Genomic DNA, 22,929 nt, shown 5'->3' on the forward strand with positions numbered 1-22,929 from the left:
GGTAACTGTCTCTCCTTCAATCTCCTCTGAACGTTTTCCTCTGAATCCATCTCCTCTGTTACAGCTACAATATCCTTTTCTTCCAATACCACAGTTTTTTTATGTACCCACAGCATCAGAAAAAAAAACTTCTGGTAGTGATTCTACCATTTCAACTACATTTTCATCAACCTTCATTTCATTTCAGCTAAAGCTGAATCAGCCATATTTTCTTCCTGTTCATCCTGGCTGCCTCCATACCTGGACAGGAAACAGGAAGTCAGTATCTGTAACACAAAAATCCTTCCCCTGACTACAAAGAGTAAGGGAAGTTCCCTAATGTCCTTGCCAAATTTCCCTTAGTTGTATAAATACCACCTTATGTCTCCCCTGAAAAGAGGCTACTAAGGTGTAGTGAGACAAATCCAGACATCAAAGGATAAATAAATGTGACATAAAAGTGAAGAAATGTTTGAGCAAAAGCTCTTGTATGAGCATTACTTATGCTTTTATAAACCTTCCAAGAGCTGCAGTGCTGTTATAAGGTGGAAGTAAAAATTTGGTACTGCTCACAACCAGCATGTTGCAACTAGGCATCAGTCACAAATGAAATACAGAAGATACTAGCCTGCACCAGTAGCATAGATGGTTAAAGTCCTACCTACTGCCCAGGTGACCAAGTTTGAATAGTGTCTCAGACACTTAATAGCACAGGCAAAGAGGATGAGTATTTCTATCCAGGAAGGGAGGGAAGTAGAAATGGTGGTTCCTACCTTGCTAATGCTACTGCTCTAATGACACAGCTTCCAATAGTGCTGATGTAGGAGACATGGGTGTAATAGCTCAAATAACAGCCCTTGTCACCTCATGTGATGGAGGATGCATGCACCAACTGAAGTGCCTAGGTAAACCTTGCAATCATTACTAGGGGAGAGGTTAAGCCTATAAAAATCTTGCCAAGTGGATGGGTAATAGGAAATTCACCCTGGGGATCACTTCAACAGCCTTGCTCAATATGGGCAGAAGGAACTAATGTCCAGCAGCAGGATGACTGGGAATATTCTTGGGCTAGGCTTGTATTGGCTCCAGGGCCATTAGCCTAGTACTTACCTATGAACCTATGAACCTATAATTTAAAAAATGCTTGCTTTGCTATGATGCTAGTGAGAGCACAAATCAGTTTAATGTCTGCCTGAATGACATACTCCTGACAAGCAGTGCAATGACTGATGGAAGAGAGGGTTAATGATTACCAGGTATGAGTGAAAAACGATACAAAAATGAAAAAGGTGCTTCCTTTTCTGCTTGCTACTGCCCTGCAAACAAATCTGATATTGGCTCATGAGATGACATAATTAACCTTACACACTACAGTGATGAGACATCCAAACAGGGATTGACAATAGCTCTTTTTAGACTGGCTGTCTGATTAGGAGGTTATTAGTAGGTACCAAATGGACAGAGCTGGAGTGGGCTGGTGGTGACATATGTGTACCTTACATGAACTCAAACATCCAGCATGGAAACTCAATCCAAATAGAAGCAAAACTCTTCATCATTAGGCTTATATGTATCTGGGGCATTCCATCTCCATTTGGCAATACAGTCTGGGTATCCAAACAACAATCTCTTCCATATTAGACAGGTTCTTGGCTGTGATGTATTAGGTGGTTCAGCCACAGACCCAGGCAGCTATAGCCTCATTAGTCTCGCTACCCTAATATGTAAAACTATGGAACATACCATCTCATACCTCATTAATCTGGACATTGAAAATCTCTTAACAGTTGACCCTTACCAATTCAGCTTTGTCAAAAGAAGGCCCTACCTCTTTAAACCCATTAATTTCTATGAAAAAGTCAACAAAGCAGTGGATAGCAGTAATGTACACATTCAGCATACTTTTTCCTGAACATGGCCTTTAATACTTGACACTATTCCATATGCAAGCTTTATAGACTTGCAAATCTGAATAGAAATCCTAATGTTGTGTGATGAATAGTTAACTGATTGCTTGACAGAATCCATGTGGTTAGAGTTGCAGGTGGCACTTCTAGAAACAAAATATGTTACCAGTCTTTTGGTATACCATATAAGTGACACATCCTTCCAATCTGAAGGGATATGCATGCTCTTTCTGATAATTTCTTATCTTTTTACCATCATGTCTCTGTAGTAGTTTGGAAAGCCTTCTAGCTGGCTCATCTAATTCCAAAGGCACCTCCTCTAAATCTAAAAGGCCTTAATTTCCATTTACTTGTATCTCTTCACATTTATTATTGAATATAATGCACTTTTTGGCATGTACTTGTCTAAACATATCATTCAATATGAGGGACCTCAGGGATTCATAACTAAAGAAATCAGTGGCCTATAAAATCTTAGCTGTCAGAACAGATTGGCAACCCTCTCTTCATACTTAGTCTCTTATGGACCGCTTTGTGGAGATCTGTGTATAGCCTTCAAGCCATGAAAAATCCAACCTCCTTTGACTTGCTATGTCTTTGCAGAGCAAATGATGCCTTAATCACATAAAGGAACTAAACATTCATTGAAAGATAAATAAGACATGTCAGTGTGCTAGATTCATAACTCAATATATTCCCCTCCTCTGGAACAAACTTCCACTGCCTGTCAAGCAGAGTAGAACCTTTTCACCTTCGAGGTAAACCTAGATAATTGGATAGGCAGCCTTAAATTCGCCCTGATATATCCTGTTTTGCCCTCCTTTTTTGAATATGGGTTTTGCCTTGGTTTGTAAATGTCTGAAGACTGATTGTCTAGTACTTAGTTCTTGAGTTCCACTGTGATCTGCCTTCCATAGAAAGCATACGTGCATCCATCCACAAATGACTTCACAGGCTAATGCAGTGCACCACTGGCAATATGTGCCCAGCAGACTGATTCTCAGTGCCCCTTCTAGGTGTCACCCAAGCAGCAAGCCAATGCAATATTCCCCTTCATCAGAATAAGGGATCCAGAAATAGCCATACACTCCCTTTCTCCCTGGCTCATCACATCCAGCACCCATACTGCTAGTCTAAAATGGGTCATTTGGCTTGCAGTCAGAGTTTCATTCTTTGGTATTTGGGGTGGGCCACCATCCAAGGTTCTTGAAGAAGGCATCAGTCAACAACTCTTAAAGTATCTGTCTGATTCTAACATTGTTTCAAGCATACACCATGGATTCCTTCCTAGCCATAGAGCTTATATTGCGCTCATAAATATGGTAGAAAGCATATGATCCAAATGGAATAAGCGTAACTTAATAGGTTGATCTATGTTGATTATCACCCACTTAGTGGCAAAGTGGGATAAAGCCCTGACTGTTCTACAGATGATGAGTGTTTGAATAGTGGCTTGTGTACTGCTTGAGTAGGCAGGGGTAAGTGGGAAATGAGAATCTATGGTTTATCCACCCTGTAGGATATTGCAGTGGTTCCTGACCAGCTTTATACTGCCCTAATGCTACTGCAGATACCCTGTAATGTTGAATGCAGGAGATGCGCTGTGGCTACCAAATCCAGTGATGGCAGCCCTGTCCTTGATAGCTGAGGAGTGTGTACGCATTGAACAGAGGGGTATAAGTAGCTTCTGCAGTGTCTCAGGTGTGCCTGTCTGCATCATGGGGGGATTAGAGTTTCAGAGAATAGTCATTCACTTGTGCCCTTGAGATACAGACTGGTAAGGTTAAAGAACACTGTATAGTTCCATGGTCTAGAAACAATTGCAGTTCTTTTTAAAACATGAACAGCTGTGTTTAGGGATGTGAAGCCTAAACATCAGACTGAGAGGTTGAGACTGTCATCTTGAAGATAGTATGGGCAGAAGTAGACACTGGTGGAAGCAGAAGATACCCTCATGGCTACAGTTCTCACCCTCATGGCTGAGGCTCATTATGGGGGAATGGATGGGCTTGTCTCATTGGAGAAGGACCCGATGAGTAATAGACATGTGGGCATGAGCACCTAGAAAAAGAAATTGTCTTGACCTGTCTAACACCTTTGACACTGTCAATCATACAATGCTCCTGCAGATTACATACTGTTTAGGTTTAATGCTCTTACTGCAATGTGCTTTACAAACAATCTTACTAACAGTTTATGATGTGATCCCTTCATCTCTTCACTCATGCCCTTAGATGTTAGTGGTTCACAGGATTCCACTTAAGGTCCATTGCTGTTTACTATCTTTCTGATTGAAATGGTGAACCATTATAATAATGTCACACTAGTCCAATATGCAGATGACTTGAACACGCTATATCAGATAATTCCAACACAGCTGGTAGTTAAACTATAAGCTAGTTTCTTCACAGTATAATGTTGGCATGCCAGTGAAGGTCTGCATCTCACTTCATTTGTGATTAGTTGCTGTATAGCCATTTAGTTGATCTGATTCTTTATGACCTTAAGGACATTAGCACGCTAAATCTGTCTGTCCACAAATGCTTCATTAAGTTCTTGCCACTGTCTTCTTTTAACCTTGATCTTTTCTTGTCTCAGTGCCTTCTGCAGTAAGTCCTGTCTTCACATTGTGACCAAAGTGTTTGAGATTTACTTTTGAAATACAATCATTTTAGTGAACAGTCTAAATTCATTTCTTGCAGTCAATGCAATTCCAAATGTTTTCTTCAATACACTCTCCAAAATTACGGATTTTCCAGTGCTCAGCCTTCCTTGCTTTTTAACTCTCAAAGGCATTTTGGTACTTATAAAACTATAGCTTTGACTATATGAACCTTTTTTGACCATGTGTTGTCTTTGCTCTTTAATATCTTATCCATGTTTACTATTGCTTTCCTTGCAAGAAATCACCATCTGCAAGGATATGATGTTTGAACCCAGTAAAATAAAATCTGTCAGTGCATCCACTTCTTGCCCGTCTGTTTACATAGAATTGAGATGCCATAGTCTTATTTTTTTTTCACTTTCATCAACATAGTCTCCAAATCTTCTAACTATCAACCGTCAAAGCATCCTTGCAGATAGGTTCAGTGCTAACTTTACCCCCTCTCACCCCCTAAAAAGCTCATCTCTATACCAGAAGAATGCAAAAATCCTGTAATCACGGCTGCTCAGGTAAAAAACACACTCTCCAAAGTCAAGAACACAGCATCCATGGGACCAGACAACATCCCAGGCTGCGTTCTACACGAACTACAGAATGAACTGGCACCCCACCTAAGTACCATGTTCAGTCATAGCCCCACCTCAGGCTTTGTGCCTGCTGAATGGCACACAGCAATGGTTATCCCACTCCACAAGGGGGGAACCACCACGGACCCTGGGAACTACCACCCCATTAGCCTGATGAGCCTGGTCTGCAAAGACATGGAACGTATCATCATGGAACTTATAAACAAAAACATTGGTAATCTCCAAACTCTGGATCCCACCCAGTTCAGGTTTGTAAAAGGCAGATCATGTCTCCTAAACCTGATAGACTTTTTTGAAGCAGTCACCAAAGCCGTAGACAAGGGTAAGGTGGTTCACACAGCCTATCTAGATCTTGCCAAGGCTTTCAACACCATCCCCCACTCCGGAATTATAGATAAACTCAATAAACTAGGTATAAATCCCTATGTCACAAGATGGGTTGTCAACTGGCTCACTGACAGAACCCACACTGTGAAAGTAGCAGACTCCAGATCTGACTTCAGACCAGTGACAAGTGGAATACCACAGGGTTCAGTCCTGGGTCCTCTCCTGTTTGGTATCTACTTCTCTGAAGTATAGGCTAACACAGAAGGTCTTTGGCTAATGAAGTTTGCAGATGACTGCAAACTAGGAGCCATAATCGAAAATCCTAATGATGTGGACATCCTACAAAAGGCCCTCACTGAGACAGATGCCTGGTGTCAAAGCCATGGCCTCAAGCTCAGTGCTAAAAAGTGCATTGTCATCTACTTTGGTAAAAACTCTGTACCCATGAACTACAACATAGGCGGTAGTATACTTAACACCGAAAGTGTGATAAGAGACTTTGGGACACAGGTGGACAGTAGTGTCTTCTTTGATAATCACATCGCCACAGTAGTCAGGAAATCCTTCTACATGGCACACCTCATCACAAAAGGCTTCTCATCCAGAAAAAAGAGGTCATTGTTCCCCTCTACTCATCACTCATTAGACCCATTATAGAGTACAACGCCTCTTTTGGTATGTACCTCACAAGACATCTACAACAACTGGAAAGGCTGCAGAAATACCTCACAAAGAGGATTACCGGCCTCAAACAAATGCCCTACGCAGACCATCTCAAAAAATTCCAGCTTTACTCCATCGCATATTGCCTACTCAGAGGTGATCTCTGCCTAACATACAAAGCTATGTCAAACCCAGAGCTGTTGGTCATGCTACACTTAAAGAAATCCCAATCGCTCCAAGCTACATGCTCTAGGGACCTAAACCTTGTCAACACAATAAACAGAACATGCTGGAGGGATAGATTCCTGTCCCAGAGACTTCCCATACTCTGGAATAAACTACCTATCTATATCAAACAAAGCTCCTCATTAGCACTCTCAAGAAAAATCTTGATGATTGGATGGGAAATAGGAAATTCACCCCGGGGATTACCTCTGTGGCTCTGCTCGACAGTGGCATAGGAAAATAATTTTCTTGGGTGGCAAAAGCCAGGGTACCTTTTTGGCTGGCTTTGTATAGGCCCTAGGGCTGATAGCCTAGTACCTACCTATGAACCTATGAACCTATTAGCATCAGTCTGGGATTGTTTCTGTTTCTCCCAGTAGTTTTGATTCAAGCTTTCGGCTCGTCTAACCCAACATTTCACATGATATGCTTGACATATAAATTGAAGAAGGCATTATGCAGTCTTGTCATACTCCTCTCCAGGCTTCAATCAATCCAATATCCATTGTTCTAAATGTTGCTTTTTTGTCTTCCTACAGATTCATCAGGAGGGGAACTTTATGACCCAGTATCCTAGTTTTTAAAAAAAAAACGTGTCACATTTTGTTATAGTCAGTGAAGCAGAAGTAAAACTTTTTCTAAAATACCCTTGCATTTCCTATTATGCAAATCATGCTGTCATTTTGATTGCAGAAGCATGCAATAAAAATATTATGGAATACTTTAATATTGCATGCTGTAACAAGTGACAAATATAAATATACCAATTTGCCACACAAAATATATATCACCTGTTGTGCTATGGTAAACTGGCCAATAGAATTTTATTTATGTACACTGACCCATTTAAAATCACATAAAAACAGATAAAACACTGATAAAATAATCAATATCACATCTGAGTTCAAACAGATTATTACAATCCATTAAAAACACTTAATATCACATCTAAGTTTGAACTGATTATTAACATCTATTGTCTCAGATGCTAGCAGTTTGATCTGGAGTACCTATCCTGCTTCAAAAACTACCTTATAGATCTAGCAGCTCTTCATTTATATACTGACAGATTCAGGCTTCCAGGATCTTAAACATTATCTTTCTAGCATGTGAAATAAGAGCAGTTGTTTAACAATCTAAGCACTATTTAACATTGCCCTTTTTGGAGATAGCAGTATACCTTGGCCTTTTCCAATCTAAGGGCCACTGCAATGTTTTCTAAATTTGCTGACAAATAATATTCAGCACTCTAACAGCATCATTTTATAGGGTGTTAGATAACTAAGCTGGATTTCCTTCATCTCATTGTCTTGTTATTAGTAATGTTTTCCAGGACTATTTTGCCTTCACTCTCCAGGACAGTCCATTGTCAATCAAATAACATACCATTGAATGTATCAGTGAAGGATCTTTCTTTAACAGCTCGTATGTATACTTCTACCACCTCTTTTTAATAGCTTCTCCTTCTGCTAGGTCCTCCTGATCTTTCTTTTATATTGCCAATTTTACAAAGAAATCTTTAACATCATCAGTCTTCTTGAAGAGATCTCTCATTTTTTCAATTCTATTATCTTCTTCAAATTCTTTGTACTGCTCATTTAAATATACTCCTTGATCTTTCCTCACAATTTTCTGGAATTTAACAGATATTCTGTCTCTTCATTGTCTTTTGTTCTCCCTCTTTCCTCAGAATCTTCTATAGCCCCCATGATATTCCTACACAAATATCTCCAATAGCCCCCATGATATTCCTACACAAATATCTCCAATAGCCCCCATGATATTCCTACACAAATATCTCCAGCATGATTCTGACATCACTATTCCTAGCACAATCCAGGGTCAATCTCAACATTCATTCTACTGAAGATATTCCAGTTGAATAAATTAGCACTAGGGGGAGTGTTGGCATAATGGTTAAGATAGATGCCCAAACATGCAACAAAATCTAGAAGATTTAGGATTTTTGCCTAGAAATGTTTGCATAGATAGTTTTATACTCCAAGTAGAGTCTAGAGAATTTTTCCTCAGCCAGACAGTAAATGTTGGAGGTGTGAAGGGGAAGAAAGAGGTAATTGGGAACATATTTTCAGGGAGTGCAGTGAGTTGGTGGACTTTAAGGATCTCCTGCGGGATGTACTGTCAGAGATGATGAGTGGGCAGATTGGTTTGACAAGGGAGATGATTTTTCTGAGCTTTGATACAGAATCAGAATTGCCTACACGTAGTAAGGCCTTGCTCTGTCTAACAATGGGGGCTGCCAAAAAAGCAATTACTAGAAAATAGAAATTAAATCAAAACCAACTATACTGGAAGTAGTGAATATAATAACAGAGATAAAACAACTGGAATTGACATCTTTAGAAAAGGGTAAGAGCAAACTACATACTAAACATGTGAATTGTGGGAACAATACATACAAGGGAGAAATGAGGTTTAAAAGGCGGCAGTACTTAAATGAGCTATGTAATGTCTGAGTGAGAAAGATTGGGTAGATTATAAGTGATGGATAATGCTTGCAAATGGGAATGTGTCAGTATGGTTTGTGATGTAAAATGCTTGCAACTAGGATTGTATTGTGTGGTTTGTCTTCATTTATATAAATGTATGATTGCTTATGTAGTAAGTGATGGTTTAATAAAGATGTTCCTTGTTTAAAAAAAAGTAATTGAATAATTTATGTAATATTGCTTAGGTTATATAATATCTAGCAATATATGTGAAGTATAATGTTTGTTATGTCAATATAGTTGGATTACTTTTATATGAATGTAAATTTGTCTGCGTCACAAGTGATAATCCAATAAAGGTGTTTGAAAAAAAAGATGTTTACCTCAAAGATACAAGGTACAGGCTTTGATTTTCTCCTTTGAGGGAAATTGACTAGGCTTAAAATGGCCCACAACAACAATTAGCCTAGTATTTACCTATGAACTACTAACCTACTTGGTTGTATCACTGGCAAATAATTCAAATTTGATACTTAATTAACATTAAAGGGGAATCAAAAGATGTGATGCCTTTATAGGAATGATTTATTTTTGTGTTAGAGTACTAAATTAGCAAATGCTAATTCTTTTCTTCTTCTACCACTACTGTGGCAACTCACCTCCTAAGAGGTAGCACTATCATTACTGTATAAACCAGTATCATTACTGTATAAACCAGTGTCATTGCTGCATAAACCAATATCATTACTGCATAAACTAGCATCATTACTGCATAAACCAATATCATTGCTGCATAAACCAGTATCATTACTGCATATGCCAGTATTATTACTGCATAAACCAGTATCATTGCTGCATAAACTAATATCATTACTGCATAAACCAGTATCATTACTGCATAAACCAGTATCATTGCTGCATAATATAGAAGAGTCTTATAATATGCTAGAACAACTGCTGTTTAGCAGTGCAGCAAAATGTGCTGTTGTTCATCCTTATATCATTTGACTTTGTTCAGATTTGAAACATGCTTTACATCTGCACAGCTTCTTTTTTATAAGCTATTACACTCTAGCAGTTGCCCCTTAGCTACTACCATTGCCTGGATGTTATAGCATTTTAGAACATCTTCTGACAGATTCATGCAAATCCCTGTTTGAGATAAGAAATACTGTAATTACATTTTCACTGTCTCCAGTAGAAAACATAGGGAAAATCTCTAATTTAATCCAAGCAATATACCAGAAAAAGTTAAATTCATGAATGCAATCCAAAACTTTTCCTAAACACTGGAAAATGGCATTCTGGAATAACTTCATGAAATTCATTATAGGTTCATAGGTTCATAGGGCATTTATAAGCCTAGCCAGAGTGTATGTGGCTTACACCACTCTTAGGATGAGAATACTTTTTAGGGTTTAGTTTACTATGCCTCTGTCTAGTAGTGACACAGAGATGACCCCCGGGGTAAACTTACGATCTCCCATCCACTCGTCGAGATTTCTCTTTAATAGAGTCAGTGAGGAGCTCTGCCTAACATGGACTGGGATTCTGTTCCAGAGTGTAGGGAGCCTCTGGGTTATGAATCTGTCCCTCCAGCATGTTCTATTTATTTCTGTGTTGAGGTTTAAGTCACTTGTTCTCGTGGCTCTGATGGATTTGGATTTTCTGAGGTGGAGCATGTCCATTAATTCAGGATTGGACATGGCCTTGTACATCAGGTACAGATCACCTCTGAGTAGGCGGTATGCCACTGAATAGAGCTGGAGTTTTTTCAGTCGGGCAGCATATGACATATGTTTAAGACCCTTTATCCTCTTGGTGAGGAACTTTTGGGGTCTTTCCAACTGCTGCAGGTGTCGGGTGAGATACATCCCAAATGGGGCATTGTACTCAATCATTGGCCTGATAAGAGAAGAGTACAGGGGCACAATGACCTCTCTTGATCTAGATGTGAAACCCTTCATGATAAGGTGGGCAATATAGAAGGTCTTCCTAACCACTTTGGCAATGTGAGTGTCAAATGAGAGGTTACTGTCAACCTGGGTCCCTAGGTCCCTGATTACCTCTTCCACTACTTAAATGATTACCGCCTATGTGGTAATTTTTCGGTACTTTGTTTTTCCCAAAGGGTATGACTATACATTTCTTGGCGTTCAGCTTAAGGCCATGGCTCTGGCACCAATTATCCGTTTCTATGAGGCCTCTCTGAAGGATGTTTGTGTCCGCTGGAGTATCAATTATGGCGCCCAGTTTGCAGTCATCCACGAACTTTGTCAGCCACAATCCTCCTATGTTTGTCTGTACCTCGGAAAAATAAATGCCGAACAAGAGGGGTCCCAGGACTGAGCCCTGTGGGACACCGCTTGTGACTGGCTTAGAGTCTGACATAGCTCCAGCAACTCTGACCCTGTGGGTTCTGTCCTTGAGCCAGTTTGCAACCTATCTTGTGACATTTGGGTTTACATTTAAGCTGGTGAGTTTGTCTATGATGCCCGAGTGGGGTATTGTGTCAAAGGCTTTTGCAAGGTCAAGGTAGGCTGTGTGAACTGCCTTGCCCTCATCAATGGCCTTAGTGACTGTTTCAAAAAGACCAAGTTCAAAAGGCAGGATCTGCCCTTGACAAAGCCAAATTGGGTAGGATCCAATGTCTGTAGGTCCCCAATGTCTTTGTTTATAAGTTCCATAATGATCCTCTCCATAGCTTTGCAGACCAGGGCTTATGGGGCGGTAATTTCCAGGGTCCATAGAAGCACCGCCTTTGTGAAGTGGGACCACTGTTGCTGTACGCCACTCTTTGGGTACATATCCTGTAGTAAGGCTAAGATTAAACAGCAGCCTTATGTGTGGGTTTAGTTCCTCTTGGAGTTCATGTAGCACACAGCCCGGGACACCATCCGGTCCCATTGATGCTGTGTTTTTAGCTTTAGAGAGGGCTGCTCTCACCTGGGCATCTGAGATGTTAGGGAGGCTACACTCTGCTGGGATAGTTATTTCTCCTTTTGGGGGGGAGGAGAATTTGCACTGAACCTGTCTGCCAGAATGTTGGCAATGTCAGTGGGTTCAGTGTATTTTGTGTCATTTTGGACTAACTCTGAGCATATCTGGGAGTTTCCACCCAGGTTTGTAACATAGCTAAAGAAGGCCTTGTGATTGTCTTTTGTGTCTTTATTTTTCTCTCAAAGTTGGCCTTGGATGATTTTATGAGTGATCGTAGTTTTTGCTAGTACTGATCAGAGATGCCTTCCCTTTTAGGGATTTTGCTCTGTCATGTAGTAGCTTCCTCCTCCTGTTGTAAAGTTTGTTTATGGCTGGGGTCCACAAGACCGGCCTGCCTTTGGGGAATGGGTCTTGGTTTTATTTGGGATTGCATGATCCATGCATTCTTGAAGGTGCCCATAGAAGGCATTTGCAAAAGATTCAGCAGTGTGGGTTGTGGTTTCCACTGGCCCAGGGGCCTTGAAAGATACCACTTCAGTCTTAAGAAGTGTGAAGTTTGCTTTTGAGAAGTTCTTCACTGTGGTCTTTTGTGCAGGGGGTGGGGGCGGGATGTGAATTTTCAGTGAGATTAATTTATGGTCTGATCTTACCAAAGAGGGATGTACTTCCGGTGTGGAGCATTTTGTCCCCATGTTTGTGATGATCAGGTCTAGTATATTGTCTCCCTCTGTTACTAATCTATTGTATGTAATCATAATGTTCGCCTCCAATTTTACTTCTGTCAGTAATTTAATGTATGCAGTCATAATGTTGTTTTATTTGCTACTGTAGTATTATATAACCTGTATCATTGTAACATATTTCTTGTCTGTATGTGTTAAATGTGGAGCTTTTCTCCCTGGGCCTCCACTGAAAATAGGTTCTTCTGGCCCAGTGGACTATCCCGGTAATTAAATGCAATAAATAAATAAATAAATAAAATATTGGAATCTATTTCTCCAAAGTACAAGCAAAAACTAAAGGTCTGCATCTGCCAAAGTTTGATGATGACTACAAACTGTGTGCTACATGAACTCCAAGAGGAACTAAACCCACACATAAGGCTGCTGTTTAATCTTAGCCTTACTACAGGATACGTACCCAAAGAGTGGCGTACAGCAACAGTGGTCCCACTTCACAAAGGCGGTGCTTCTACGGACCCTGGAAATTGCCGCCCCATAAGCTTGACGAGCCTGGTCTGCAAAGCTTATTACCGATAACTGTATGTCAGTTTCAGTTCGTCCTTTTTTTCATAACACCATGTTATCTTTAATCTTTTGTTTTCTCTCTGTTATTTCCTCATAACATTCTACCCCTATTCATGTGAAACTCTTTTGTCTTCATTTCCTCCTTATTATTTCTTCTTACATTACTTCCTTACTTAGCTGAAAATTTTTCCCAATTTGCACATATGTTCATTTCAGTGTAGTCCACATGTAAAGTCAAATAATACTGTAGTCATAGAATCTAAGAGAATGAAATATAAAGCAAATGTCGGCCTGTACAATTGACAATAATGCAGAACTGGTATTTTATTTGTGCTGATAATGTTACTGTCAACTGTCCACAATTATGCCTAATTTTGTCATATTTTTGTTATGTGGTTTGTGACATTTTTGATTTTCTGGACAATTTCTGAGGATTAGGTCATAGGATCATAGGAAGTTACTAGGCTAATGACGATAGGGCCCTTACAAGCCTAGCCAAGTTCTACCCTTATTTCCAGGTTCAGCACCTATTGCCTCTGTCCAAAAGGGACACAGGTGGAACCCCTGGGGTGAATTTGCAGTTACCCATCCAATCATCTAGGCTGCATTTGAAGAGGGCCAATGAGGTGCTCTGTTTGACATGAAGTGGGAGTCTGTTCCAAAGGTGTGGTAATCTCTGGGAGACAAATCTAGCCCTCCAGCAGGTTGTATTAATGTCACATACCAGGTTAAGGTCTTAAGAGCGAGTAACCCATGTACCATTTGATTTGTGGATATGCAGCATTCCCAATAAAGCAGGGTCAGAGATTACCTTTGCGTAATCTGTATGAAACAGTATAAACTGACAGTGATTTCAGAAGATCCACATAGGACAGATGCTGAATACCTTGAATTTTCCTTGTGAAGAACTTTTGTAGTCTCTCTAATTGTTGCAGGTGCTTGGAAAGGTACATGCCAAAAGGGGCGTTGTACTCAATTATTGGCCTGATGAGGGAAGATTACAGGGAGGTTATAACTTATTTTTTCTGGAGGCAATGCCCTTACTTATGAGATGAGCAATATAGAATGTCCTTCTTACTACTGTGGAGACATAGTGATCAAAGGAAAGTTTGCTGTCAATCTGTGTGTCCAGGTCTGTCACCACTGAGTGTGTACTTAGGGTGTTGCTATTGATGTGGTATTTAGCAGGAACATTGCTCTTACCAAAAGGGATGATCATACATTTTTTTGCATTGAGTTTAAGGCCATGACTTTAGCACCAATCATTTGTTTGTGTAGGACCCTCTTGTAGGATGTTGACATCATTTGGAGATTCTATAACCACTCCCAGTTTGTAGTCATCATCAAACTTTGGCAGATGCAGACCTTTAGTTTTTGCTTGTACTTTGGAGAAATAGATTCCAAATAGTAGAGGTCCTAGGACTCATCCCTGTAGAACACCAGTGGTTACAGGTCTGCTGTTGGAGGTGGATTCCCCTATTCTGACTATATGTGTTCTATCAGTGAGCCATTTAGTGACCCATGTAATGATACCTAGCTGGGTGAGTTTGTCACTGATGTCTGAGTGGGGGATAGTGTCAAAAGCCTTGGCTAAGTCAAGGTAAGCTGTATGCACAGATTTACCCTCACTGAGGGCCTTGGTGACTGTTTTGAAGAGGTCCATCAGGTTTAACAGACATGATATCCCATTAACAAATCCAAACTGAGTAGGGTCAAGTGTTTGGAGATTACCTATATCTTTGTTGATAAAGTCCATGATGATTTGCTCCATGGCCTTGCAGATAAGGCTAGTCAGGCTAATAGGTCTATAGTTCCCTGGGTCAGTGAAAGCACCACTTTTGTACAAGGGAATAACGGTGGCCATTTTCCTTTCAGCTGGGATGAAGCTGGTGCTTAGACTATGATTGAAAAGAGTACCCGATGGTGTTGCTACTTCTTGTTGGAGCCCATGTAGGACACAGCATGGGAAGTTATCGGGTCCCAGAGATGCTGTGTTTTTGGCCTTAGACAGGGCATTTATGACCTGCTCTTTACAGATACAACGTAGGGGACAGTTGAGTAAGTAATATCAGAGATTGGACTTTAATACATATTCAGAAAATTCACTCTCATACAAAATATGTTATATTTTGTTTTATTTTGTTTTTAAGTGAATTAGAGTACTATTTAAAACTTGTGCTTTGTTTTGGGCATTATTTTTGGCATTGTCTAGATTTCCTGTGGAAAGGAGCTGATGGGTATAAGTCTTTTTTCAAGTTGGTGTGACTGTGAAGTTGGTATGTTTAAGTTTGGGGGTGCGGGGCTTGTACCTGCCCACATGGGGTTGCAGGAGGGCTTTTCCTGTGCAAAGAACATTTTGTTGATTATTATGCTGTACTGTTAAATGTTTTTGAGTTCAGTCACGTGGCTATTTGATATTATTTACTTTTGACCTTTTTTCTTTCTTTTTTTTAATTGAATTGATGTTTGCTTTATTTTCCAGGTGTATGGTTAATGATCGACCTGTTGGGGGTTTCCTAAGCCCCACACACCCAGTGGAGCAAGTGGATATTGGTGAGGGGCAACACCTATTTTGCTAGGGGCCACCCAGCTTAAGGCGGGCAGTAGCTATCCAATGAAATCAAAGGATCTCTCCCACCATCGGAAGCAGCCACTGGTGCCTCACTCTGTGTCAGTTGAGTGCATTAGTTTATTACCGATAACTGCTTCTTATTTTATTTTATTTTATTTATTTATTTATTTATTTATTGCATTTAATTACCGGGATAGTCCACTGGGCCAGAAGAACCTATTTTCAGTGGAGGCCCAGGGAGAAAAGCTCCACATTTAACACATACAGACAAGAAATATGTTACAATGATACAGGATATATAATACAACAGTAGCAAATAAAACAACATTATGACTGCATACATTAAATTACTGACAGAAGTAAAATTGGAGATGAACATTATGATTACATACAATAGATTAGTAACAGAGGGTGGATTGGAGACAAACAGTGAGGAAATAGCATACAGTCATGGATTGAAACTATGAAATAAAGGTAAATTAAATATTGAGGAAGATAATAGCAGAGAAGAAGGAATGTAGGCGTAATGCAGGCTCAAAGTGAGTGAAAAAATGAGTTGGGGTGGTTGAGAGAAAGGGAGATTAGAGTAGTTATAGAGAGAAGAGGAGAAAGATAGTGAGAAGTTCAAGTTATGTGTTTCTTAGTAGAGATGTAAGTGCATAACCACTATGAGTAGAGGTGAGGTTTAAGTTATTTTTTAAAGGTAGAGGCATTAGACATGGCTCTGAGTGGAGGGGGGAGGTCATTCCATACTTTAGAAACAGTAACAGAGTAAAGCATTTGGCCAGCAGAGAGCTTAGGTTTGTTGATATTTCACAGCATTTTGTTCTCTGACCTGAGGTGATGATTAGGATGGTAGATGGTCAGTATACTAGTGAGAGATGGGCAGGCTGCTGGGAGGTAAATAAGTTTATGGGCAATAGTAAGTTGTAGGTATATTAGGTGATGAGGGAGTTCAAGCTAGTCTAGTTGCTGCAGTGTGGTGCAGTGGTGGGAGGAGAATTTGGCATTTATAGCAAATTTGGCAATTTTATTGTAACATGAGTTGAGTTTAGTTTTTAGAGAGGACTGGATGTTGGTGAGGATGTGGGTGCTATATAAGGGAGTTGAAAGCAGAAATGATGAGGCAAGAGCCTTTTTTGCAGGTGAATTAAGAAAGTAGTTGTGCCTATAAAGAGCTCCTAGCTTTTGATGTTTTTTTCTGATATTATTGTGGATATGAAGGTCAAAGGTAAGGTTGTCATCAATGATGACACCTAGCAGTTTTGTATTGGGAACGATTTCAATGATAGTGCTATTTTTGGAATGGACAGAGTTCAGATCTATTGACTGGGCTATATTTACTTGGGGTAAATATTAAGAGTTTGGTTTTATTAGGGTTAAGAACGAGATGGTACTGTGACATCCAGGATTTGGTTGAGGTGAAAGCTTCTTGGCTATGTTGTTGCAGTAGAAATGCAGATTTAGAAGAGCAGATAATAGTAGAATCATCTGCGCATCAAATTGCAGAGCAGTGGGAGAGAGAGGTGTGGAAGTCATTGATGAATATATTGAAAAGAAAGGGACCCAGTATAGACCCCTGGTGTTGATGAAAGGGGAGAAGCATTGCTGCCAAATAGTAGACTGTTTCCTATTGGTGAGATAGTCAGTAAACCATTGAAGTGTGGGGGGAGAGGTGCTCCGTTTGGATAGTCTGGTAAGCAGTAATGGGTGGGAGACTGTGTCATATGCTTTTGACAGATCAAGAAGGAGTGCAGAGACAAAGGCTCCAGAGTCTTGAGCTCTATTAACTGTGTCCAGGAAGGAGATAAGGGCAGTGTTAATGCTATGTCCTGGTCTAAAGCCGTACTGGGTGGGGGAAAGCAGTTGTTGTGTCATCAGGTGATTAAGGAGCTGAGTTTGAATGCACTTTTCGAGTATTTTTGAGATGGGTGAAAGTATAGCAATAGGCTGGAAATTTGAGATGTCAGAGTTATTGCCTCCTTTATGGAGTGGAAGGACATATGCTTTTTTCCAGATATCTGGCATTCAAGATTCCTGAATGGACCTGTTGATGAGGATACTGATGGGGTATGCTATGGAGGAGGCTGATAGCTGTAAGAATTCAGCAGGTAGGTTGTCAGGGGCATTGGTGCAAGGTTTCAGTTTGTGAAGAAGTTTTTTTTATGGTTGAGATAGGTATAGGTGAGAAAGAAAAAGTGGGTATTGAAGTAGATGAGATTTGTGGTATAGTAGTGTAAGGTAGGTTTATGTTTATAGGTGGGAAGGTGGAAGTAAGTTTAGTAATAGTTTCTATGAAATAGGAATTAAAGAGTGAGGCTAACTCTGGAGAGGTTATTTCAGGGTTTGGGGATGGATTGTGATTAGTTCCAGGATGGAGTAGGGAGTTGATTGCTCCCCAGAAATTCTTGGGGTTGCGATTATGTTGGTTTTGTAGTTTGGAAGTATTCTTTTTTGTTTTTGGTTACTAACCCTTCCCTTGTTGTGCCACTGCTCACAGAATGAAGGTGGAGTGTCCTCTCCAGGGCACAGGCCTGGACAAGTGAATTTGAGGAAACAGTTGATGCCCAGCAGCAGTTTCCCCCTGTCCACTCCGCTGATGTAATCCAAGGGGAAAGGCAAGGCCAGTACAACTTGGCATCAGTGTCATCGCAGGAGCTGCCAGAGTGAGGTCAAGTACAACCTCAAACTGCCTTAGAGGCTGCATCTCCTGATATTTCCTTGAGCTTTACTCATGAAGCCTTCACCATGACTAGGTATTGCCGCAAGGCAGCAGGGGATTTAAATCAGAGTTTGCCTTCCCCTAGGTGTGTTGCCTTCCCAGGTTAATGAGCCCTACCTGCCCGAAGCACTAGGTACATGGAACATAAGGACGATGACTCCAGGCCTTATGGAAGCTCTACAGAACATCAATGATGCTTGGAAGACAGCAGTCATTAACAATGAGTTGAGCAGATTGCAGATGGACATTGTGGCTCTCCAGGAAACAAGGCTACTATCCACTCGATGTCTCAGGGAGAAAGACTTTACTTTTTTCTGGCATGAGAAACTTCCAGAAGAGACCAGGGAATATGGTGTTGGCTTCACAATCAGAAACAACCTCGCTGGCTTAGTCATATCACCAAATATGGGAAATAAGAGACTGCTGAAAATTCAGCTACAAACACCAGTGGCCAAGGTCAAATCTTCAGTGTCTACGCTCCTACTTTAACATCTACCGAGGAAGTCAAGGACAAATTCTATAATGAATTTACCGCTGCCATCAGTGAGTTCCTTCTCATAAACTATTATTCATTCTTGGTGATTTTAATGCCAGAGTTGACAATGACCATCACAGCTGATCATCTTGTCTGAGGTATTTTAGAACAGGAAAGATGAATGAAAATGGACAACATCTCCTTGAACTTTGTTTCCCAATATGACCTCTGCATAACCAACACCTTCTTCAATGTCAAACCCCATCACAAAGTTTCATGGCGGCACTCAAGATTCAAACATTGGCACCAACTTGACCTTGTCCTTACCAAATGCAGCAGTTTAGGTAGTGTCAGGGTAGCACGCATTTACTACAGCTCAGACTGTGATACTGACCACTTCCTTGTGTATAGTAAGGTGAACATCCAGGCACAAAGGTTGTTTTGCTCTAAAAAGGAAGTGAGGCCATGCATTAACATAGGCAAGACTCGTAACCCTTCAAACGTACTCCAGTTTGTTCAAGCACTTGAAGAGACTTTGCCCTGCCTGGATGACATGAAGCAGCAACAAGATATGAAAAAAACTACAGGACACTATTTGCAACACTGCAATATCTATCTGGGGGGGGGGGAGACAGTCAAGTATGCTGATTGCTTTGAAGCCCACACTGAAGTGCTGACACCACTAACTGAGAAGAAGAGACAGGCACTGACTGCATATAGGTCCTTGCCCAATGAGGAGAACTTGCAGGCACTCTGGTATGCTCAGCGTCAAGTGTAACAGGTAGCTCGGCAGTGTGCAAATGATTATTATCTCCAACTTTGCTTCAAGATTCAGCAGGCTGCAGACATTGGTAACATGTGAGGAATGTACAACAGGATCAAGCAAGCCATCGGCCAAACACAAAGGAAGATCACCCCACTTAAGTTGGCCACAGGCAAGGGATTGAAGGACATAACTGTAGATCAGAGTGTACATGCTGTAGCTTTAAGAGGCATGACAAGAGCTGAATGTGCACATATAAATACACATGCTGTTCCTAGTGCCATTTTGAGAGTGCAGCCAGAGAATGAGCATGTATGATTGCAGTAGTTAGTTTGTATATTCATTACTTAAGTTAAAGTCAGTAAACTTCTGTCGTGATGTGTTTGTATATAATAAAGCTGCTTGAACAGAACCCATGAAGACTCTTCTATTGTGTCCAAAGTAGGAGAGTGATATGGTGTCAGAACCGGAATGCCAGAGAGTAATATTCAGAACCATATGGTGCAGAGATGATAGTGAAGGTAAACTAAGAGAAATGAGCACAAAAAAGAGCCAGAAAAGAATCAAATGTAATGAGAATTGGCACATTTTTTTTATTTTATAAAAAGATAAAAAGGAGCATTACAAGGGCACAGATCGCATATCTTTCTAATAGGCAGCAATCCACCAAATGGAAACAGTCTTACTCTCCCTTCCTGAATACTTCCACAGGGGTACCCCAAGGCTCCATACTTGGTCCTCTCTTATTTAGCATTTTTATTAACAACTTTCACACCACTCTCCCACCATGCTCAGTAATCCAGTATGCTGATGACTCTGCAATAATATACACTGCAAATTCCAGCTCTGAACTCCAGCAAATTACCCAGAATGCCCACACATCTGCTGAATCTTAGATGCTTAACAATCATCTTGCCCTAAATCCAAAAAAAAAAAAACTAAACTAGCAATTTTTACTACTAGGAAAACCACTCCATTTGATAAAAAAACTCTTCACTATACAAGCCCAAAACAATACCACTATAGAAGTTGTCCCACACATTAAATCACTAAGCATTATTATAGATGAACAGCTTAACTTTGACCTACACATAAACAATAACATCAGAAAACACACCAAAATCTTGGTATGGTCTACAGGCACCAACCCTTTCTTAGCCTCTCTGATAGACAAACCCTTGCAACTACCTTTTTATTACCCTCTCTCCTTCATGGTGCCCCTCTCCTCACTAATATCTGAAATTCTGCAAAATCCAAACTTGCTATGTGTTACAACAGAATAGCAAAATTTTCCACCAAGGCCAGATTCTCATCCCACCACTGTAAGTCACTGAAACAATTAGGGTGGCTGGAACTCCCCCACCATCTCTCATTCACCCAACTAACTACTGTGTACAAAATGATCTACAGACCCACAGACTGTCCTGCTCTCTCAACTCTACTTGCCAAATACCATTCCAGCAGGCATCTAAGATCTGAAAATCATCTACTTCTAAAAGTAGATAAGCCCACATTACTTGCTGGTCAGCTCCTCTATGCCCTCACCATTGCCAAATTATGGATCTCACTTCCGCCTTCTATAAGAAACACAGGCAGCATTACCACCTTCAAACAAATACTGAAAAATCATCTCAACTCTTCCTGGCTATGTTTCTGCTCTATAACCTAACCTCTTCACTCTCCTTATATGATTACTAAACTCCTATGTCTTTTGCTACTAGTGACTGATGATATTTTCCCCATATTTATTTCTATCTTCACTTGTTAATACTGGTACAATAATACTGCTCTCTGTTTATACCACTCTGATTAAATTAATTGAATTCTGCTTTAATGTATATTTTCTGTATATATTACTGTAATCAAACAAACTAGATTCCTGCTTTTATGTATATATTCTGTATATGTTACTATATTTACCATCTGTAACACTGTTTCTGCTTCTGTACTAATTAATGTTTATATTTTTTCTTTATCTCGTTGGAGCTTTTCTCCCCGGGCCTCCATTGAAAATGGGCTCTTTTAGGTCCAGTGGACTTATCCCGGTAAACAAATGCAATAAATAAATAAAACAAGCGGGAAGTACAAAAGGTTTTGTAACTAAAGGGAAATGTTTAAAATTTAGATATTTGGCAGAACAATTATCAGAAAAGCAAAACAAGTGTGTTTAAGGCAAAATGGGCATGTTTAGAGAAAATGAGCACAAGAAAAGTACAACAGGCATGAAAAGAGATTAAACGAGCAAAACAAATATAATAAAAGGGCAAAAAAGGGCACATTAAGTGTAAATAAAGCAAGGCGGCTGCATGTTTTTTTGCAAAGTGTTGTGTTTTGACATAACTACGACTTTGTATTGTATCAAGGGCATAACTAAACTTATTCAAAGTGTCTCAAAACCTGTACAAGTGCTTACAGTGTGTGTTTATTAGTGTGCATGTATTCCAAAGAGTTTATATGTGTGCAAAGTGCAACTATTTTGTGAACTACATTCAAAGTATAGCAATTTCAAAAAGTTTCTTGTGCTAGGTGTGTCTATTCGCAAAGTGCCGCCATTACAGAGTGTTTCTTGCACTGTAAAGAATTGCCTAGCAAGGTACCACCATTCTGGGGAAATTTCAGTGTGCTGTGTACAGTTTATTCGCAAAGTGCAATTACTTCGAAATGTTGTTGACTCTGACCTCCACTTGCCCAATTCATTTGCACTGTGCAGTTATTTGATATGTTTCTTACACTGAGATGATTTCTTACAGTACAATAATTTGATGAGTATTACAGTGCCCCAGAGACTTATTTTGCAAAGTTCAGTTATACAGAGGCTTATTGTGCTATTGGGCAAAGTTACAAATAATAGCATAAATTTCTGGTATATGTGTATGTCTTCATGCTTATTTGCAAAACCCTTCACTGGTAAGTGTTAATATGACAGATGGATTTCAAAAACCCTTACCACTTGTATTTAATCAGAATATTGCAAAGAAGTGGAGAATATTTGAGCAAGAGTACGTTATCTTTATACAAGCACCTTATTCAGATAAAGATGCAGGCATCAGGGCATTCATTTTGCTAAACCTAGCTGGGTCAGCGGCCATAGAACGAGAGTGTTCATTTGTGTATGAACCAGAAGTGTATGAGGGTGAAGGTGAAACTCATCATATTGTTGTACAGACTGAATCAAGGGAGGACCCCGAGTGTTTGAAGTGCAAGTTCAGAGAAATGTGTAACCCCCAGACAAATATTACATTAGAGAGGCATTTGTTTTACATGAGAGATCAGAAACCAGGAAAACATTTGCAGCTCATATTACTGACCTGAGAAACAAAGCCAAAATGTGTCAGTTTGTGACTTAAAAGATGAGTTAATAAAGGACAGGCTCATGTGTGGTATTAATAGTGCTGCTGTGAGAAATA

Source organism: Protopterus annectens, chromosome 12.part0, assembly GCF_019279795.1.
Source record: "Protopterus annectens isolate FY-2018-M chromosome 12.part0, PAN1.0, whole genome shotgun sequence".
Classification (NCBI taxonomy): Eukaryota; Metazoa; Chordata; order Ceratodontiformes; family Protopteridae; genus Protopterus; species Protopterus annectens.